General features: G+C 38.0%; 1 pseudogene; it reads right to left on the reverse strand.

The window, feature by feature from the left end:
- Positions 1–399: 399 nt before the first annotated feature.
- LOC145581117 (nucleoside hydrolase 3-like) lies at positions 400–20057 on the reverse strand (annotated as a pseudogene).
- Between the last annotated feature and the right edge of the window lie 2925 nt (positions 20058–22982).

The following is a 22982-nucleotide window of genomic DNA, read 5'->3' on the forward strand; positions in this document are numbered from 1 at the left end:
ATTATTTGTAGCCCCGCCTCTAGTGCGCCGTGCGTGCTCTGCCTAGGTACGAGAGGCTCGTGACATTGCTTTTTGTAAAAAAAAGTGAGGAAAAGAAGAAAGGCAATGTATCTAGCTCTTCCTTTTTCCCTTAGTTAGGCCACCATATATACACACAACACACCAATACCACCACCATTACCAGCATCACTTTAGTGGTTGTTCATGAGCTTGCAAGAAAAGATAAGAGCTAGTCGAAAATAAATATATTGAGAAAATGAACATGAAAGACCATTTTTTCTTTTCTATCTTGTAATGTATTTGCTTTTCTTGTACTCATTGCATTATAATCTTTGCATTTCAGTACCAATGAGTACAAATTATAAACGTTTCTCTTATAAATTATACAAATCCATTCACTCAATCATGATGTACTCTAGTCCATATTCTTCTCTGTTCCGAAAAGCTTCCCACCACTGCAGATTGCTTCTTGTTACCAATTCGATTTGCAAAAGAATCATAGTATTTCGTTTCATTAAAACTTTCTAATATTCTCACTTGTGTTCCGATTTTAGCATTTATTATCATTTGTCCATCTGTATCTTCACTGCCTGTTGCAAGGACTTTGATCGGCTTAACTTGGAAGCTCGACTTTTTAAATGGATAAAAATCAGCCAACATTACAGCACCAAGGATCTCCCCCATAAACATGCCCTGCATCAATTTTACTATTACTTTCACCTTTACCTTACAAAAATATTATCCACTTAAAATAATTTCATTTAGCAAATAAGTTCAATTCAGTAAAAATAAGTTCAATTTAGTAAATTAATTTCAGTTCACTAAAAATAATTTCAGTTTAGTACGTATATATCAGTAACTTTAAAAAAGAAACATAATAAAATATCAGCAAAAATAATTTTAGTTCAGCAAAAATAATTGCAGTTTAGTAAAACTAATTCTAGTTCCGTAAAAATAATTTCAATTCAACAAAAATACGATGAAGTGAATGGGACCTAAAAATAACAAAAGTTCTCATAATTTTAACAATATAATTAGTTGACTTACCACATGTTGATATTGATATTGTTTTTGTAAGCTAAGCAGCTTCGACACAAGCCTGTGTGTAAACCGTGCTTCTGGGGTGTTTTTAGCCCGAGAAAGTCTATTTAGGAATGAAGGAATCGAGCTAATCTGTCGCTGAGCTCCCAATGGAAGCAATGTTATAGGAAGTTTGGATTCAATCACCATGTTTGCAGACAATGGGTCAAGAAACATATTGAATTCAGCATATTTGTTTGATGGAATGGTAAACAGGTTCCCCTTGCCCGAAGTACCAGTAATATTTATGTGTCCTCCTAAAACAAACACATCCTGAGACGTAAACGTATTATCAGTGCATGTTAAACAAGGTATAATGGAAGAAAAAAAAATTCTATTTACCAACCTGAATTTTAGACACTGCATCTTTATCTGAAGAGAGTATTTTTGATAAGGTTGTTATCTTTTTCCTTTGACTGATTGTATTTGTAACATTCTCCCATATCTCTAGAGCTAGAGGTTGCCGCAGTTTAGGATGATCGGTATCACGTGGAGCTCCGAATTTTACAGAGTTTTCTGCAGTGTACCTGAAACCAAAATGTTAGTATAATTTTAGACACTATTAAAGGTACCATGTACATATAGTTCATACTACCTCCGTCCTTGAAAGTTCGACTGACTTACTCTATTCATGTGGTCAAAATAAAATAAGTTTGACCACATGTTATGATTTATAAAACAAATAAATTAGCATGATCGATCTTATCATATTCTCCTTATTATAAAGTTTTCAAATATCAACATTTTATAATTTTCACTTATACATAGCCAAAGATATTCATGGTGAAAGATGTTAATTGGAGACCGCGTAAATATAAAGTGAGTCAAACTTTCAGGAATAGAAGGAGTATAACAAATCTACATTTATGCAAAAGATAAGGTATGAGAGTGAGTGATAGCTCAAGTGGTTAGAGTTTTCTCCCCTTTCCAGGAGATCCTTAGATTGATTCTCACCCCTGCCCTTGTAACTCTCTAAACAACAAAGAAGGATAAGGTGTAGAATGAATTTAACCTTCTTGGACTGCGCGGTAAATCTCTTGCAAGTCCATATAGGGTGTCAGAGTCCAAAAATCCATCACTCCCATGAGGGATCGCTTTCACATATTTGCTGTCTCCAACGGCAGAGTTCACAGTATCTGACTGGTTTCTTGCAAAAGAATCTCCTAGACCTACCTGAATGTCATTTCGGCCCATCATATGCAATACGTCGTATACAACATCTATGGTTGCAGCATTTGCCCACCCTGTAGGAGTTACAAATATTGCCTGGTTCGAAAACATTTGCATCAGATGGCAATTGAGGAAAATTAAATTCATTCTTAGAAAATTTAAAACCTACAAAATCAAAGAAATCTAACGTACTCGGAGATGAAGTACTTCAACTGGCACTTTAAGTAGGTAGAAAAGAGCAAGGAAGTCTCCTGGACTCATATCCATGTCAAAAATGATAGGCTTTCCGAGCTTTTAAGCTCTGAAGTCTGGTGTATAAAACACTTCCTTGTAATGAGGAAATTGTGTTGTAAGGTTGAATCTTCCAGATTGTTTAGGTCGATTCAAAACCTGCATATAAGAATTCATATTAATTGACTTCTTTTGTTTTTATTCATTAAATTTGAATAATATTCTTTAAGACACTTACATCCAAGAAGTTTATGAAGAACTCTCTGTCAAGAGGGCTACTAGTATCCTTATTTGGCTTAGCTCTTGTGGCAACAAGAACTCGTACACCGCCATGACCTACCTCCTCAGTATAGCCATCCTGCAATATACATATTTGCGGATGATCATACATTCAAATAAAAATATTAAGATCAATCCGATGAAAATAAAAAAGCATCATGAAAACTAAAACTTGTGAAGCATGAACCATAGATGTTACGAAAATCTACCTTGCATCTTCTTTTATTATTCTCGATAATACAAAAAGGATCTCGGAGTGACTTTTGTACATGACCACTATGCACCCCATCTTTCTCTAGGTGAAACTTTGGCGTCTTACGTCCACCAAAAAATGGATTTGATCCATCTAATACCCCATAAGGCTTGTTTGAAGTACGGACAGTTATGTTCATGTACTCCATTTCGGCGTATTCATTTTCTCCATTTGGGTTATTTGGAGTACTCATGATCGAGACTGCTACACCGGCCATGAAAGAGTCCCACATAAAGTAGCTCTGCAAATATTAAAACAGTCGTATACTACTTTAGCATACTTCATAGAATCCATCTAACATACTACATTAACTTTTATTTGCAACTTTGAGCTATTATTTGTGAAATATAAAATATTTCAAAGTTGGAACTAAAAGTTTAAGTGGTAGTACAATAAATCTAACCAATAGTTGTGGGAACGTACTGAGTAAAATTGGTCATTAAACCAGGTATCGCGTTGAAACTTCAAAGACTTGAAGCAATATTGAGCCTCATAGGACTTCTGATTCGACTCGAATGCTTCAAAGAATTGTCTTGTTATGGGAATTGTGTTTGTAGCATCTAAGGGCACAAGTGTGATTGGAATTCCTGAGTGAATCACCTATTATAAAAAAACAAACAATTGTATATATATGTCTTAGCACGTGAATAATATACTTGTGCCAATTTCTCATTATTAGATTGACAAAAGATTGATCTAATCCACCTGGTACGCGGCGAATGGATCTCCAAACATGTTAAACTCTGCATAAGGGTTACTTGTATAATCAGTGTACATGTTACCATGATCACCACACTGCTCGGGCTTACACGAGGAGGTAGCGTTTTTGGGGCAACAACCTGTTGGATTCTTTGATCTCACACCTCCACCCATTATATATATGTGTTCAACATTTTTCTTTAGCAGGGGATTACTCATAAGAAAAATTGCAAAATTTGTGTGTAACCCAATAAGAAATACAGTTGTATGGGATGATATCTGGGTATGACCGATATCTTGTAAAAGCACGTGACCAAACTCTGAACAATTGTGAGAAGGCGCCGATATGCGCCAGAAAGCAGACATATCGGCTTGTCGGAATTCGGCACGTGGCAACAGAAGCTCGACACTCGGCGCAGGAGGCTTTGCATGGATGAGAGCCACCTGTCAAGGTGGATCATTATAAATAGTAGGTAAGACCTCATTAATGAGGCCATAAAAAAAATTGCTCTCTCTCTCTCTCTCTCTCTCTCTACTTTCTCTCTTACTTATCTTCTCCTCTTAAATACTTTCTGACTTTGTCATCGGAGTGGTTATCCCCGGACCACCCCGGGGTTAGCTAACTTCTTCTCATTGTGTAGGTTCTCAGCTTGCCGATAGGAGTATCAGGATCTCAGGTCCGAGTTCTTGGGGGAATCAGATTCAGACAGAAACAATTTGGCGCTAGAAGGAGGGGACATTGATCACTTCTATCGCCTAAGAACCTCACACAAAACATATATATAACAGCGATAATCATGGCCGGAAACATTGAAATACCAGTAGAACAACCTCAGGTGGAAATAGTGGATGAAACCCATACCTTAGTGGGTAACCAGTTTCACATGCCGATAACCTCCCCTGTAGGTGGAGGAGAGGCAGAGGATCCTATGGAGGCATTCACGCCAGATGAATTGGAAACGGCAGCAAGGGTGATGAGTGCAATGAGTAGGAAGAGAAAGGAGGCTGAGGCGGCACAGACTGAAAGGGGGGCCGCTCAGGCCGATAGAGGAGCATTACACCGTAACCAAGAGGAGCAACACAATCAGTTGATGAACTCGCCGAGGAGATCCCGACATGAATCGCCGATAAGATCGCACACAATGTCACGGCGGGTTGAACAATCCTCAAGTCGCACCGTGAGTACCAGAACCCAGCAGCAGAGAAGTTCGCAAGTAGATGGGCAGGCAGTGCGAACAGTGGTGCAGTTAAGGGCGTCCCCATTTGCCCAGCATATTTTGGACCAGCCAATGGAAAAGGTGAAAATGTCGACTTGTAGGTATGATGGAAGAGGGGATCCGGCAAGATTCATAACGTCCTATGAGGGACACATGATGCTGTATACCAACTCGGATGCAGTCTGGTGTAAGGTCTTTCCGACTACTTTGATTGGGGCTGCAGCCGATTGGTTTAACAACCTTGAAGTTGGGTCAGTAGATAGTTTTGAAAGATTGACCGAGATGTTTGTGGGTCAGTATGTCAGCAACAGTGTGAGGCAGAGAACCTCTAGAGAATTGATGGCCGTGGAGCAGAAATCGGATGAATCCTTGAGGGATTACATTAGGCGATTTAACAATGAGGCAAATACAATCCCAAAACTGCAACAAGAAATAGCTGTGATGGCTTTAATGAATGGCTTGGCAGATTCTGATTTCAAACGGTACCTTACAAGGAAAAACCTGCCGACATTAGCAGCGGCGTTTAGCAAAGCTCATGATTACATCAAGAGCGAAGAATTGATGAAGACAAGTAGCAGACATGTCGTTGCCGGAAAGGGGCAAAGTCAGTATGAAGGGACATCGTCTGGAGGAAGTAGGCCGAGAGCTCCTGCCCCAAGAAGGGGAGGAGGAAGCCGGCAAGATTCCAGACCAACAAGGCTGCCAATGAGATATAGCACTTATACTCCCCTGAACACACCAAGGGCAGCAATCTACTCAGTAAATCAGAATAGAGAGGATTGGTCAAGGCCGATTCCCATGAAGGCAAGGCCAAGGGATGTGAAGAAATATTGTATGTTCCATAGGGATGTGGGGCATTATACAGAGGAGTGTACACAGTTGAAGGACAACATTGAGGAGTTGATCAGAAAAGGGCATTTGGCACAATACCGGTTGAACGCAGGCAGGAATCAGCAACCGGCACAAATAGTTGAGAGGCAACGGATAGAGGCAAGGCCTGAAAGGGCGCAAGGAGGAATAGTCCGACAAGGGGATGCAGGAATACCACCGTTATCTACTGGAAAGGTAGATGTGATAACGGGAGGAACGATTCATGGGGGGGACAATTAGTGGAGCAAAGAAGCATTTGGCTTATCACCGTCATCTAGTTTGTGCTTTGGATGTGGACAATCGTCCTCGGCCAGCATCGATACCTCAAGTGGTGTTCACAGAAGAAGATGCAAGGGGTATAGTGTTCCCGCATGATGACCCATTAGTCCTAAAAATTAAGATAAATGGGGCTGACATCAAGAGAGTGCTGGTGGATGGAGGTAGTTCAGCAAATGTGTTGTTCATGCAAGCTTTTAAAGAGATGAATATAGGAAGGCAGTACCTGAAACCGGTATCATATCCCGTGATTGGCTTCAATGGGTCAACTGTAAGGCCAGAAGGGAGCATTGTGTTACCGGTTAAGCTGGGTGATGGGCCGCAAGCAAGAGATGTGATGGCAGAGTTCCTGGTGGTAGATGTTAAGTCAGCCTACAACGCAATTATCGGCAGACCGATAATACATGATATGCAGGCCGTTGTGTCAACTTATCATCTAGCAATAGCTTATGTGTCGAATTTAGGAGCTGTGGAGAAGGTATATGGAGGTCAGGTGATGTCAAAGGCCTGCTATGTGACAGCTTTGAAGAATCCGGTTGGCAGTGCTCCGATACCGTGTAATCCGATAAAGGAAGGTGAACCAACGGTTCAAGATTTGACAATGAAAAACTTTGATGCAAGGCCTGAGGAAACCCCAAGGCCGTTACCAGGGGGAGAAACTGTCCAGGTTGAGTTGCAACCGGGCAATCCAAGTAGAACAGTGAAGGTTGGGGCCGATATGGACGTAGATACAAGATGTAATTTGATAAGCCTGCTGCAAGAGAATGCAGATGTCTTTGCGTTTTCGGCAAGTGAGATGCCGGGAATACATCCAGAGGTGATGGAGCATAAGCTGAATGTTGATAGAAAATTCAGACCAATAAGGCAAAAGAAACGCAATTTCTCAACTGAAAAAATAGAAGCAATCCAAGCTGAGGTGAATAAGCTCTTAGCGGCAGGGTTCATTGAGCCTTGTACATATCCCGAGTGGTTGGCTAATGTAGTAATGGTGAGAAAGCCGACAGGGAAGTGGCGAATGTGTGTGGATTTTACAGATTTAAATAAAGCTTGCCCTAAGGATTGCTACCCATTACCCCGGATAGACAGGCTGGTAGACTCAACCTCTGGTCATGCAATGCTTAGTTTTCTGGATGCGTTTTCAGGATATCATCAGGTCAGCATGCATAAGGCTGACAGGAATAAAACGGCTTTTATAACATATGTCGGTGTGTATTGTTATAAGGAAATGCCGTTTGGATTGAAAAATGCAGGGGCAACCTATCAGAAGTTGGTGGACAAGATATTTGAGAAGCAGAAAGGCCGGAATGTTGAGGTGTATGTGGATGATACGATAGTGAAAATTAAAGAAAAAGGGGACCATATAGCGGATCTGAGGGAAACATTTGAGACGTTAAGGAAATACCAGATGAAGCTGAATCCGGAGAAGTGTGTGTTTGGGGTCAGATCAGGGAAGTTTTTGGGCTTTATGGTCAGCGAACGGGGAATAGATGCAAATCCAGATAAGGTAAATGCGGTACTCCAAATGAAACAACCAAAAACCATTCGTGATATACAGAGATTGACTGGAAGGATGGCAGGACTGACCAGATTTATCAGCAAGTCAGCCGACAAGGCGTTTCCGTTTTTCATGGTATTAAGAAAGAATAAAGCATTCAAGTGGGGAAAGGAACAAAGTGATGCCCTGGAAGTAGTAAGGAATCATCTTAGATCTCTTCCCACAATTGCCAGGCCCGAGAAGGGAGAAGTGTTGTAGCTATATATTTCAGCATCGCCAAAAACGGTAGCAGCCGTTCTGTTAATAGAAAGGAAGAAGCAGCAGCAGCCGATATACTTTGTCAGTCATGTATTGAATGCGGCAGAACGCAGATATCCAGTGATAGAGAAGATGGCGTTAGCAGTAGTAGTGGCAGCTAGGAAGTTGAGGCCTTACTTTGATGCACATCCAATAGAGGTGTTAACCAATCACCCTTTAGAGAAATCATTGCATAAAATGGATACGTCTGGTAGGTTACTGGCATGGGCAGTTGAGTTATCGGAGTATGAAATAAGTTATAAGCCTAGAACATCCATTAAGGCTCAAGCATTGTCGGATTTCATTGTTAAAACCACATACACCGATGAAGAGGAAGAACTGGGAACATGGCAGGTATCAGTTGATGGATCAGCAACTGCCACGGGGTCTGGGGCTGGAATTGTGATAACGGCTCCAGACGGGAAAATGTTTGAATATGCCATGAAGTTTAAGTTCAAGGCAACAAATAACGAAGCCGAGTATGAAGCTGCAGTGGTTGGAATGCAGTTGTCAATAGCGACAGAGGCAAAACGGCTGGTTTTAACAACTGACTCTCAGCTGGTATCAAGTCAATTTAGTGGAGAATATGAAACTCGAGAGCCGGCAATGGTGAAGTATTTGGAGAAGATGAAACAGTTAGCAGCGCAGTTGCAGTACTTTGAGATAAAACTGGTTCCGAGATTGAAAAATGCTCAAGCAGATGCGCTAGGAAGGTTGGCAAGTTCAAGTTTTAACGACTTGGAAAGGACGGTCATGGTGGAGGTTTTAAAGCAGAGAAGCATAGATGAGATGTCGGCAGAAATTTTGTGTGTTGATGTTGGGGACCAATGGTATGATAAAATATTGGCATACCTCATCTATAGTGCGAGGCCGACGGATAAGGAGGAGTTGAAAAGATTAAGGAAAGATAGCGTGTGGTTTGTCATGTACCAAGGTCAGTTATACAAAAGGGGGTTTTCACTGCCATTGCAAAGGTGTATAACGGATTTTGAGTCAGCAAGGTTGTTAGAAGAATTGCATGAAGGAAGCTGTGGTAACCATCTCGGAGCAAGAGCCTTGTCCAGAGAAGCAATGAGAAGGGGATACTACTGGCCGACGATGAATGCAGATGCAATAGCTTATGTTAAAAGATGCGAGAAGTGTCAAAAGTTTGCCCCAGTTATCAACTTGCCTCCTAATGACCTGACTCCGATATTAAATCCAATCCCTTTTGCCCAATGGGGAATGGATATAGTAGGCCCGTTCCCATCGGCCACGGGTGGAAGAAAATTTCTGATAGTGGGGATTGACTACTTCACAAAGTGGATTGAGGCAGAACCGGTAGCAAAGATAACGACATCAGAAGTGAAGAAGTTTATATGGAAAAGCATCTTCACAAGATTTGGGTTGCCGATGGCGATGATTTTTTATCATGGAACCCAATTTGACTGTAAGCCAGTCAAAGATCTCTTAACGATGTACAAGGTGAAATTTGCTTATGCAGCAGTATGTCATCCACAGTCTAACGGCCAGGCAGAAGCAGCAAATAAGCAAATAATAACGGCAATTAAAAAGAAGATCGAAGATGCAAAGGGTTTGTGGGCAGATTTGATACCAGAGATATTGTGGGCAAACAGGACAACAATTAGAGAGGCCACAGGTGAATCACCTTATACTTTAGTTTTTGGAACAGAAGCAGTCATACCAGCAGAAGTTGGGTTGCCGACATTTAGGATCCAGCATTACTGTGAAGACTAAAATGATTTACTCCTACGACAACAGTTAGACTTCTTGCCAGAGCTCGGAGAAAAAGCAGCAGTTAAGTCAGCTGCATTTAGGGAAAGAATGTCAAGGGCCTACAACAGAAGAGTATCTCATCGGCCGTTAAGTGTGGGAGATCTGGTACTGCGAAGAACAGCGGCAACCGGTAAGGGAAAGGAAGATGGAAAGCTGACTGCAAGTTAGGAAGGACCTTATCGAATTAGAGATGTCGTCATCCAAGGATCGTTTTATCTAGAAACTTTGGATGGGGCACCCCTGAAGAATGTATGGAACTCGGCTGTATTGAAGAAATACTATGTGTAATGTACAATTTTCATGTGAAGCTGATATCAAAAAGGGTATCAGTGATGAATGAAGAAGTATTCAGACAATATGTGTTGGAAATAGGCATCCTCCATTTAACAGAACAACGTTAAATGGGACGGACAGCTCAAAACCGCTTCCGTGAAGTTAATAGATATACAACCTGATCACTTGTATACGTTAACTCACGAGGTTGCTGGTTCAAAATATAATACCGGCAAAATCAATTCGAGTATACGCCGATATGAGGCGTAGCTCAGAAAGTGATCGCCGAGAGGGTACCTAACTGGCTGAAACAACAAAGCAGTAGGTGACCAATGTTATAATCTGGACCAGCAACAAATGATTACTACTTAGTATACATAGTTCTAATACAAACTATGTACACTGGGGGGAGTAAGGAATGAGATAGATATCATGCTTTGGTAATTTTTACGTGATAGTTGTTAAGGCCGTTGTAGTATGATTATGATATTGTCAAGTTTGATAATTGCTGGAAGTTGTCAGATATCAGACAACTCTCTGTTGAGTGTCAAGTAAATTCCTATCTTTTGTGAATTGTTTTATGTATTTTATCCCTAATTGTATTTCAGTATGATAAGAGATGTTTAAATTTGTAAACAACTGATAAATGACAGGATGTAATGAAAATGAGTTAAGTTTACATAACAACAAAGTTGACAATCGACAGGCATCACCACAAAAAAGGGGTATATGCCGATAAAACAGCATTGTCGAAATAAATGTTGAAACATACAAAAGACGATAAAAGGATAGTTATAGCTGATAAGGTCCAATAATACAAGACCCACAAGAAGATGTCGGTGATGACTGCCCGCCCCTTCAAGCTTGTGCATTCTCAGTCACTGGGGAATCCAAAATGCTGGGATCTTTGGGGCCATCATTAGCACTTGGCACCAGATTGTACAAGTCCTCTTCAGAGAATTGCTGTGCCTCGAAGCCGGAAGGGATCTTGTAGGCTTCCTCGTTGAAAGCCTTTTCAACCTTAGCCCAATCTTCCTTCTTCCAACCGGCAGCGTGGGCGACACATCTCTGAGCAGCCGTCCAACCTCCATCAAAACGATCTTGGAGCTTGGAGCAGAACTCATTGGAAGCTATATAACGGCCAACCGCTCTCTGACGAATACCAGGTTTGTCAGCTTCCATTTTTTGAACCTTTTCTTCAAGGCTCTTAATTTTAACTCTGGCATCGCGGAGATCTTTCTCAACCGAGGGAAGGCGCTCAATAGCCTTATTTTTCTCAGTGATCTGAGTCTTCAGACTCTGCACCTCTAGCTCAAGACTGGCGACCTTCTCCGCCTTAACCTTCAGCTCCGACATCTCCTTGTCATCTCTCTCTTTTATTTTCTTCAAGTCATCTAAGGCTCTTTCAGCATTATTGATGATCTCCTGCATGGCACTTTGGCTGGAAGAGGCCTGATGATGTTTCTCCTGATAATAACGGTACATCTCAACGAGCTCTGTACCAGACATGACAGCCTAAAAAAAATATGAACAGTTAAGAATAAGGTAAACAGAATAAGTCTATATCGAAGCCGTACACCAAATGTAAAAATATATAAAGGAAGAGTTAGGGTACCTTCATCATGTTATGCATATGAGTATCAGCAAGGGGGCCGATTGGACCAGCAGGCCTGTCCATCGGCAGAGTGAGATTGCTCAAAAGCCGATAACCGAGATTCCCACCTTGCATTGGGTCATCGGTAATCATAGACTCATTCCGGCCGACATCCATGTTGGGTTGCCAACGGTCTCCGGAATGACCAGCAGGGACGGCGAAACCCTTCAGAACTTCGTTTGGAAACCTTCCAGAGACTCGTTCAATCCATTGATTGGACCGATACGTCAGGGCCGGAATACTTGAATCAGAGCCAACCGTAGTAGGGGCAACTATGACGGTTGGCTGAAGCTGACGAGGGGACTCGGCAGAAGTGAGATCTTCGATCTCAATCCCCTTAATAACCTTCTTCACAATGGCCTCAGGGCTCTTAGTTTTGGTGGTGGGTGGAGTCTTCTCGGACTCCGATTGGTCCTTCTTTTTCCCACCTCGCCCTTCAAATTGTCTGGGGCTGGAGATCACAATTCCACCTCGTCGATTGGCCAGAGATGTCGTCTTTCTCTTCTTGGCATTGTCATCGGCCATGATCTCAGCTCTTCTTTTGGCACTGATAGCTGGAGCGCGGCCGCAAACGGTAGCAAGAGTATCGTAGGGGCTTGAAGCTTTAGGGCAACGTCTGAGAACTCTTCTCCCGTCGGAAGATAAGCCGAGTTGCCTGTTGTCCAACTTGTCAATACCTGAGAGAAAAGAATGTAAATTCAATCAGCTAGGTACAGATAATATTTAAAAAAAAAAGAGAAAGAGAAATTCAATAAAATAAACAGTACCATAATGGTCAGTCCAATAGAGACCGACACGAGACAACAGCGCGTTGCCCCGAATGTAACTCACATTCGGCACCCACACCTTAGGAACTATGCGGACCTTGCCGTCACCTTCATCAAATTCTGAAACGTCAAAATGATTGACGGCTCTCTCTTCATGTTTACCGAGATCCCTCTCGGGAATTGAGTCAAAGCGAGGATGAGGCTGGTAAAAGGTTCTTCTTAGAGGAAAGTCCTCAAGAACCGACATGAAAAAGAACCTCACTTGCCAGCCCTTGCAACTTGTCAGTTTGGGGTGGACGGTATATTTGTGAGGTTGGGTATATAAAGACCACCACCCATCCGACTGACCGTCTCTCTTCAGAGTAATCAGCCGTCTAAAAACATTAAGGGTTAGGGGATAGTTTCGATATAGCATGACCCAGATGGTGGAAATAACGGCCCGAATAGTGGGAGGAGTAACCTGAACTAAACAGACGTTCCAGGCCTTCAGGATTTTTGCCACAAAGGGATGTAAAGGAAAGCGAAGGCCGAAGTCTAAATGCTTCATATAAACGGCCACGGAACCTGCTGGGCAGTCTAATACCGAGGCTCCAGAAGGGGGAATTGACAGCTCATACCCGTCAGGTAAGTTGAAAAATTTCTTAGCGCGACGGCAGTAATCTTTTTCAATTGCCGTTTTCCTAAAATCGTCATTTATTTTTGCCTTGGCCACTTTTCCATCTCTGGCAAGGGTAATGGGTTGTCGGAATTCAGCTCCGTCAATTTCAGAGTTATAGCCCTTGTCCAGGTTCTCTTCCTGGATAACCTCTGCCGTCATGTCAACAATGTCTTCCCTGCTTTCATTGTTGATACTACCTTCTTGAGTCTCGTCATCTCCTAAAACCGAGTTGACGGCTGAATCATGAACGGGGGATGACGGACCTTCCTGGGGGTTAGAAGGAATATCAGCCACTGGTTCTTCTTCGGAAGAACTCACAACCTGACCTTGCCCAGGTCTTTTGCTGGATTCAACTGCCTTAGCGGCCTCGGCTGCCTTAGCTGCTTTGGCGGCCTCAGTAGCCTCACGGACAGCAGCTCGAGGCTGATAACTGGTACTCTTTACCCTTGGCATGGTGTTTATACCTATATTGCCAACGTTAGTGTCGTATTGATTAAAATAGCGTTTCCCAGCAAAGCTGCGTAAGTGATAACGAACACTAACAGGCTCAACGTCAAGAATTTCAGTATCGGCAGGAATGTCAGGGTTAGTGGGATAATAGGCACGTTCGCGGTGGGCAATAGTCCTATGTAGCATAAAAGCACGTTTCTCTTCTTTAGAAGATAACGTCTCAAATGGATAATCAATGTTATCAGAAAGGGAAGATGAATTACCCTGATTACTACCGATTTCTTTGCCTAGGGATTGCCTAATTAAACGACGCCTAGCAGTACTAAGGTTAGGGAAATTCTCTTCGACACTATCTTCAGACATTTAATTCAAAAATGAGAAAATAAAACAAACATGCAAAATCAGGGGTTAGGGAGCGGCAATACCTTTGACGAAAGTCGCTGATACGATGTACTTAAAGGTGAGAAGTGACGAAGAAGAAAAGCACGCCGAATATACTGAGAAGTGTACACCGAAATCGAGAAAAGTCAAAAAAGTAAACCTTTGGTTGAAGAACAATTGAGACTGAGAAAAAGCTTTGGAAAAATGAGAAATGAAATAAAAAATGGCGGAATTTTGATCTAAAAGAAGAAACTGAAAAGTCAGTTGAGGTGAAAGGCGGTTCAGAAATCCAACGGCCCTAAATCGACAACCAATTTCAAAAAGTAGCGGTAGGATTTACGACACGTGTACTAATTTTCCCGCTTCAAAAAAAAAAAAAAAGAAAAAACGGTTACGCTTCCATATTGTAACAAGTGGACCGTCTGCTATCGGCACACAAGGTCACTTGGGGGAGAAAACGGAGTTATTCGCTCCCATGTATTTCGTAACAAGTGGACCTTGTCTGCTATCGGCACATAAGGTCACTTGGGGGGGAAAACGGAGTTTTTCGCTCTCATATATTTCGTAACAAGTAGACCTTGTCTGCTATCGGCACACAAGGTCACTTGGGGGAGAAAACGGTGTTTTTCGCTCCCATGTATTTTGTAACAAGTGGACCTTGTCTACTATCGGCACACAAGGTCACTTGGGGGGAAAACGGAGTTTTTCGCTCTCATATATTTCGTAACAAGTAGACCTTGTCTGCTATCGGCACACAAGGTCACTTGGGGGGGAACAAAAGGAGTCACTAGAACTTAACAGAGTAATGCGTCAAGGAGGTATAAAAAGTATAAATTTAAGAACTAATGCCAAAGATAATGCAAATGAATACAATATGGGATTATAATACTATACAAAAGTTGTCTTGAAAGTTACAACAAAAAATTAATAATAATAAATTAAAATAAATCTTCTCAGCAAAAGATGTGAGTCTCTGAGGTATCCTCAAGCTTCATCCGATGCAGTGTTTGAGTATAAGCCAAGCGGGTATAACGAACTGCAGCAACGGCAAGGTCGGCAATAAAGTTTTGTTAATGCACAGTGCTTGACAGAGTACAAGAAACGTTATCACATGAAACTTCCAACATAAGGTAAAATTTGAAGAATGAGAAGTGGAACCCAAAGTTTGTCTAGTTAGGTTAAGTTTGTTGGCTACATTAACTGAGGACGATGATGTATGATCATGCGTCCTCACTTGGGGGGGCTAATTGTATGGGATGATATATAGGTATGACCGATATCTTGTAAAAGCACGTGACCAAACTCTGAACAATTGTGAGAAGGCGCTGATATGCGCCAGAAAGCAGACATATCGGCTTGTCGGAATTCGGCACGTGGCAACAGAAGCTCGACACTTGGCGCAGGAGGCTTTGCATGGATGAGAGCCACCTGTCAAGGTGGATCATTATAAATAGTAGGTAAGACCTCATTAATGAGGCCATAAAAAAAAATTACTCTCTCTCTCTCTCTCTCTACTTTCTCTCTTACTTATCTTCTCCTCTTAAACACTTTCTGACTTTGTCATCAGAGTGGTTATCCCCGGACCAACCCGGGTTAGCTAACTTCTTCTCATTGTGTAGGTTCTCAGCTTGCCGATAGGAGTATCAGGATCTCAGGTCCGAGTTCTTGGGGGAATCAGATTCAGACAGAAACAACAGTAGTTGGACCTTTCGATATGACATCGATCATCACTTCTTGTGCTGTAGGTTGATGAACAGGAAAATATCTTCGTCTTCCCTTATTCCATATTGAAAACTTTCATTGTTAAAAGATAATTGAAAAATAATTCACTTGTACATTAGTGAAGATGTACTTCATGTACACGATCAAAGAGGAACTACATTAATTAGCAACCTTGTAAATGCCAAATAAGTTGAACTTTCCACAACATAGGAATTGAAGTAATACTTCCTCCATTTCAAAATATTTGACACTTTTTTTTTTATTTATTTTTAATTACATATGCAATCACATCAATACAATTGAATGTATACATTTACTTACATTATTGTAAAAAATACTAAAAATTAAATTTATTTAAATAGACATTGAAACATATACATCAAGATCCCACGTAACTAATTTGACACATATACAAATATTGTCAAAAGTGAAAATGGGTAAACTAATTTGAAATATACAAATATTTTAGAGTCATGTTTATAAACTTCCTCCGTTTTTTTAAATATACGGATTAATTAGAAAATGAGGCCGTTTTTGAAAGTATTATACTTCTATTTTTGAGAAACTTTCCTATTTTAATACTCCCTCTGTTTTTTTATTTATTTTTTTTAAATCTCCCATAATGAAATTTCACGCATGTCGTTTTAAAACAATTAACCCATAAAATCTTTAATTATCATCAACTATAAATTATAACAATTGAATATTAATAATCGGTTCATTGAGATAATTCCAACAAGACCCACAAAACTATATATTTTTTTTTATTATGTATAATTTATAAATATTGGTCTAAGTATGCTTAATTAATACTGTCAAAATTCTCAATGGGACACATAAGAAAATATACTCTATATCTCTCTTTCCATGGTTACGACTCAAAACAAGTACAATTTTTTATTTTTTATTTCTTTTATATTCCTTAATTTTCAATAAAAATATTAACATTGCTATCTTGTTTTTTTTTATAATTTCTTTATATTCCAATTATTTTTTTATAATTTTTTTATGTTCAAGTAAAAATCACATAAATTATGTGCTGATTTTTTTTTTTTTTTAAAAAAAAAAAAAAAAAGGAGGAGATGAGTAATTTATTTTAATGTATTTACCTGGGGAAGAAATGATTTACGAAGACCAAAATTTGTGTCAATGTCCAATCGTCCACCTTGACCAATAGGAATGGCTTGCCTATATCGACAATATCCTGATGTTGTCATGCCCTGCATGTTAATCAAGAGATTTAGGCAAGAATTTGGAAATCTTAAAAAATTTGCAACGTTCCTCAAATTTCTTTAATTTTTGGTTTTAAGTGTGTTTTAAGGTATAATATATTTCAATTTCGAACTTAGGGCATGTTCTGATTTACTGAATTGAGATGAATTGAATATTTTATGAGAGAAGAAAATTAGGAAATGAACTGAAGTGAACTAATTGGAGCTAAACTGAACTAAACTAATTGGAGCTGAACCGAACTGAACTGAAAATAAACTGAAGAGAATAGACCCTTACTAATACCTATTAACATTACAATTTTGTATTCTTATCGGAAAAAAAAATAAACAAAATTACAATTTTGTATGAACTTATTGTAAATATATTATGTATGTATTTTTTTCTTTTTTAATGTTATATTTTAATCGACATATAATTTTAGATTGCTTCAATGAATGTTTTATATTGAGACGTAAATGGAGTAGTTGAGATATCTATACTTAGTATTTAAAAAAGCAAACCAAAAAAAACATGTGTCATCATGCTATTACACTTCCTTATCTTCTTTTTCAACTCAATGTGCCACATGTCGTTTTACATTTTTTATTTTTGATTATACAATTTTTCTTAACTCTTTCATTAAACACTTCATCTTCATCTCCCCTCTTTAATTCAACCTTTTTAATTTCTCTCTTTGATTTTAGTCCCTCAATCTTCTTTCTATTAAGTCTCATTTCAATTAAAGTCCCACAATTTTTATTTCTTTAATTATGTTTTCATTTACATATTACACTCATAATTATTTATTGGTATTTTCTCACTCATCTCTCAGTACAATTTTCTATGAACAAGCCGTGCATTGCACGGGCCAGAAGACTAGTTAAATTATAATAATTAAACATACGAGTTAAACATTGTTGAAAGTTGCTAGCTAAATACTCCGTAGTAAATACACATTTTTCCAGTTACCGATTTTTTTTTTTTTATTTGACCAAAGATTTATCATTTTCACTTTTTACCTTATTCACATGCAATACTTATTTAAATTTGACACTTTTATGAAGGATTTGACCATTACAAATGCGAAGTATATATAAATAAAAATCAATAAATGTTAGTATTGCTATTATTCTACCACTTGAATTAATTTCATATATTTTCAAATGATTAACTTTTATAATTTTGTTTAACATACAAAATTAATTTTATTTATGAACAAAGTTGTCTCATTAGTAAAGATTAAAATTCAAAATAGTGCATATATTGTAAAACAAATACTTGTACTATGTAATAAAGGGTAAATGATTTTGGCACATCAAAATTGATTTTGGCACGCCCTTATGTGATAGCACAGTTTTTTATGCTCGTCTTACATAAGGGTGTGTCAAAATTAATTTCCGTAATAAAGTAGTGCGTATACCAAGTGAGTAATAATGATCACCAGTTCGATGATAGGAAGGTATCCACCGACATCAGGGAAAATTGTACCATGTTCTGAAATTCCACCCTCACCTCCAACTCCAATAGGAATATCGTCACGACCCATCATAAATAATAAGTCGTATATTTGATTTACTGCATGACCAGCATTCGTCCATGAGTTTGTATTGATTGTCACTGCCTACATTTTATTACAAATTTCCTCGTCAATACCATTTACTAATTCAGCTTTCAGCCGATAATGGTGTTAATTTGGATACTTGAGTCAAGTTTGGTGAGATCGGATCGAGATGTGACTATTTTATAATAAAGTTATGCTAAATTACTGTATCATAGTTATACAGATGAACAAAACTTGAATCAGGTTTTTTCGAGTCACATTGAAACGAAAAGTTTATACTCGCTCCGTGTTTTAATAAGTGTTACACTTTGACCGGCAAATTCACTTTAATAAAAATAAATAAATAAAAAGGTCAGTGGGGTAGTTGGAATATTAAGAAATGGTAAAAGAAAGATAGTGAGGTTAATAATTTATTGAAAAACAACGAATGTGATAGAAAATAAGTAATAAAAAAGTAGTGATGGGTCAAGCTGGAGACCATGAGAGAAGTGACATATAATAACTTCAGTTCAGTAAAAATCAGTAACTTTAAATAAGAAATATAATAGAAATTCACTAAAAATAATTTTAGTTCAGTAAAAATAATTTCAATTTAGTTAAATTAATTTCAATTTGGTAAAAATAATTTAAATTTAGCAAAAATAATTTAAGTTTGGTAAAAATAAATTCAGTTCGGCAAAAATAAGGTAAAGAGAATGGGTCTTACACGTATCTCTTTTTCATAAACAAGATTCTAGTTTGGTACAACTAGGCAACAATTGAAGGAGAAAAGATTTATTTCGCCTTTCGCTTATCAGTTATCACTTCTTTCTAATTTTATAATTTTTTTTCAACTATGTTTTAAATATTAAAAAATAAAAAAAAACATTATTAACAACCGTATTATTAATTAAAACTTTAATTTTCATCAACGAAAATAACAACCGCTGATGTCATCATTGCTTATACGTCACTTTTTTTATTTAATTTTTTCCCTTCAAAATGCAAGAATGATGTCATATTTTTTTTTTCCTTTTTAAGCTACCCTATTTAACATAACTTTGAAATGTATTCCATTTGAATTTTTAAATTTTAAATTTTAAATTTTGGGTTTTCGACATATATTATGCTATTTAGTTATTTATGAGTTATTAACAATTATTAATAATATAATTTAATTGAAATTTCTTAATTAAAATGAAAAATATGCACCTTGGAGAATTGCATATTCATATTTAATTAGAAATTAGTTAGGAAAAATGAGGAAGTTATTTTCTTTCCGTACGTGTTGTTAAAGGTCTTTAATTCAATTCTTATTTTAAAATTGTGCATCGCACGGGGTTAATCTAGTAATTAATAATTTAAATGGCTTATAAACTATGTGCCTAATTATAACTCAATATATGGTTGGTAGCATCAGTACACACGTTGATGCCACAGTCATCTACAGATTTATTAATTTTTGTATCAAATTGTTTTTGTATCAAATTGTTTTAAAAACATAGCACTAGGAGCAGAATGATTATTATAAGCAATGAGCAAAGCTTGAAAACATAAATAAAAAACAAACCTTTAAGTCAAACTCTGATCTATTGAGCTTTCAAGAGGTAAAGCAACGCGAACAAGTCGTCCGTATCAACATCTGTATCGACCAATATTCGACGTTGCGTAGCCGCCACCGGTTTCGGACTCACTCCGGCAGCTACAATGATCCATAGAAGTAACAATAATACCAATGAATTATTACTTTGACACATTTTTAATTAATAACTTGATCACATAACTTGCTTGACAACTGTTTTACTTATCAAAATTATTGAACAAAAAAATAAGTCATACTTGTAACAAACAAGTTACAAATGTTGGCTTGGAAATAGATGATGACAAATCTAGAAGCGTAAAGTTAGCTGTTGTATTAGGAAAATATGGTAATGGTCAAAGAATCATAAAAGCAAATAATAATAATAATAATAATAATAATAATAATAATAATAATAATAATAATAATGTAACATTAAGTAGTAGATAAAAAAAAGAATAAGTCAAATGGTTGAAATGAAGAAGAGAAAAAGATGAGGTAATATTGGAGAAGTTTTTTGTGATTGAGAACCTTTTTGATAATGGCGTTTAAAGAGGAAGGAGAGAATCAGAGATTTAGAGATGAAGAAATGGATTTGTACAATGTTTTTGGTTAATGAGAGGGGGTGTATATATACTATACAAACAATAATATAATGAGATAATTTATTATATCATGTTTCTTGTTTCTAAAAAAAAATAGTAAATGAGTATCTTGTTAGACTGATTTATTAAATGTGGACTTTTTGGGTGTTTAGTGTTTACATGTGGTTTGAGATTGATAGGTAGGTAAGACAAAATCTCAACAGTTTTTTTTTTTTTATATGGATTTCGAATCTTGAATTTTGAATTTACACATGTCAAAAAAAATAAAAAATAAAAAATAAAAAATAAAATAAATTATGTAGGTACACCCGAATATACATAGAGGTAGGTGTATAAAAGTGGTTTTATTTACTCATTTAATTTTTTTTGCTCATTTTAAATTTTAAAATAAGCTAAATTGGATGCACCTTACAACGGGCTGTATATAAAATGTTTACTAACTACTAACTAGCTCTTTGTTTCAAAATGACACATCCATTTTTAATGTCACACTGGATTAGTCTCGTGTGATACATAGTTTATAAAATTTAATATAATTATACTTATGTTTTTAGTATAGTTTTATACGAGCTAATAAGATAATATACTAACAACACATTGATAAGCTTAAAATTATATGAGTAATCCACGTATCAAAATTAAGCGTGAAAGTTGGATTAGTGGTATGGTTTATAGCCTAATGCATGCGAGTGTAATAAATGAGTTGAGATTGTGATTGTAGGTATCTTATTTGGTGTATTTATTTGGATATTTATACCTTAGTGAAGTGAGCCCCATGGCATGTGGGTTGGCCTGATCCAAATGGGCAAATGATTGCTTTATGGCTTTTAGGCAAGTCATAACTTTGTGGCTAGAGGAGGTTTGAGGACATTTGAGCTTATAGCTACTCCCTGTGTCCCATTATACATGAAACGTTGGACTTTTTTTAACTATTTATGTAGGGAGTTGTTAAATAACGCCCACATTCTTATCAAAATCGCCCACAAATTAGGAATGAATTTACGTTCTTACCCATACTCAAAATCCTAAACTCTTTTTCTCTTTCACTCTCTAACATCACCTCTTTCTCTCTCCTCACTTAAAACCTCTCAAGAAAACTTAAAATCACCACCACCACCAACCAACACCACCATTGCCGCCGCTACCGCCGCAAAACAACATTCACCACCTTAAATCACCACCACCACCGCACATTGCAATCATCACCACAAGGTCCACCACTTCAATATCACCACCACCACCGCCCATAACTGTCGAGAATGCCACGGTCGAGGAACGCAGCACGCGCGAGGGAGGAGGACGCAGCCCAGGCGGAGCGGGTATATTTTTTTTCGCCGGAAAAGTACTAAAATCGCCCTGTCTGTGCGATTCAACCGTGGTACAACCGCCCAAGTTAGACGATTTGACCATGGTCAAAACGCCCAGGATATACGGTTTGACCATGGTTCAATCGTATAGTTTGGGCGGTTTGACCACGGTTAAACCTTATTTTCTGGGCGGTTTGTCTACGGTAAAACCGTATTGCCTGGGCGGTTTGACCGTGGTTAAACCGTCTTACTTGGGCGGTTTACGTAATTAAAAAATAATAATTTAATTATATATTTATTTTGCATATTAATAAAATTATATATTTGTTTATTTTAAGTGCATATTAATTAGAAATATGTTTAGGAAATAAAATTATGTAATTGTTTATTTTAAGTGAATGTTAATTAGAAATATGTTTAAGAAATTAAGTAATATAATTGTTTATTTTAAGTGAATATTAATTAGATTTATGTGTAGGAAATAAAATTACGTAATTGTTTATTAATTAGTGAATATTAATTAAATTTATGTTTAGGAAAATAAAATAATGTAATTGTTTATTGGTAGTGAATATTAATTAGATTTATGTTTAGGAAAATAAAATAATGTAATTGTTTATTTTAAGTGATTATAAATTAGATTTATGTTTAGGAAAATAAAATAATGTAATTTTTTATTATTAGTGAATATTAATTAGATTTATAGAATTGAGTATTAATTATTTGTATTACATTTTTTTATTAAATAATAGCCACAAGCCGTTAGAAGGCTAAATATCGAGTTCACACGTGTCAAAGGATCGGGTCCTCGACATACTCGATCTCGTGGTGTTGATGCTTCTGTTAGGAGGGAGAGGGCAGCTTCTCGCACGGCGGATGATGTCCTGGGTTGGCCTTCGGATGCTCAGCACGAGCTAGATCAGGTCATGGATGATTATGATTCTGATCATCATGACACGGAGGATGCCACGACTTCCGAGAGTGGGCGAGGAGGATTCGAGCACGGCGAGTCGTCGTCTGGGATTTTCGTGAGGAAAGATAGAGGAGGGAGGTTTGTGGGTTCTACGACTACGACTTCGAGCACCGGCCGTACTCGTAGGTCTCGTGGTTCTCAAGACTCAGATACGTCTTGGCTTGTTCACGAGACGATGCCAGGTAAAGATGGGCACGGGCCGTGCCGGCACGCGGGCG

The sequence above is a fragment of the Chenopodium album genome, chromosome 15 (assembly GCF_948465745.1).
Source record: "Chenopodium album chromosome 15, dcCheAlbu1.1, whole genome shotgun sequence".
Lineage (NCBI taxonomy): Eukaryota > Viridiplantae > Streptophyta > Magnoliopsida > Caryophyllales > Amaranthaceae > Chenopodium > Chenopodium album.